Source organism: Penaeus monodon, chromosome 32, assembly GCF_015228065.2.
Source record: "Penaeus monodon isolate SGIC_2016 chromosome 32, NSTDA_Pmon_1, whole genome shotgun sequence".
In the NCBI taxonomy this organism is placed as follows: Eukaryota; Metazoa; Arthropoda; class Malacostraca; order Decapoda; family Penaeidae; genus Penaeus; species Penaeus monodon.
In genome coordinates, this window is record NC_051417.1 from 35,356,418 (window position 1) to 35,357,266 (window position 849).

Sequence of the window (849 nt, forward strand, 5' to 3'; positions counted from 1 at the left end):
GTTCTTCTTTTTGCAATTATAAGTAGAGTCATTTCAGGCCGCTGTTAACTCTGAGGATGAAGAACCGTCTCAAATATTTACTGTTGAGTTTAGCAACTTAAAGAGGCAACTCACTAGATTTTTTTGTACGGGATATCGGCTTATTTAGGCTTAGGGTACAAGCGACATTTACTCAGTAAATGAGTCTAAACTACACTATAAGAAGCGGAATCGGTCAGTTAGTGTTACCATGAAGCAAAAACGTTTAGGACTTAATGGCGGGGGTTTGGAGTTTAAGCTCGTTCTGACGTGCATTTCAGTTCCTATTATACAAATGAAAAGAGTATATGATCTGTGATAAATATAGAGTGCTGTTGTATATATTGTACAGATGAAAAGAGAATATGATCCATGATGATTAATGGAGTACTGTTGTATATACGTTTTCTTTTTTGTTCATTGACACAAACCAATAGAAAACAGACCATAGTAACATGAATACACCACATAACGTTCACTTTTTGCTTTAGACGAATGAAATAAGAATTCGTTAGCCCAAGTATATGAAGATTTATATCATTGTTAAAAAGTGATACCTCTCATATCAGAGACACCGTTATCACAAATGGTAAAATAAAACTTATACAGAACACGATAAGAGCAAGAAATAAAATTGGGAAACCTGCTTCTATATAATATAAACCATTATCACATAGAAGAGTACAGCTAACCTTATCTTTAAAATTAGTTGAAATTAAATAGCGCAGATTTTTAATCCACTCAAGATGATAAAAGGAAATAATACTTCAGCGTGAGCGCATTAAGATTAATAATCATGACATTTACATTTTCGCATATATACATATACTT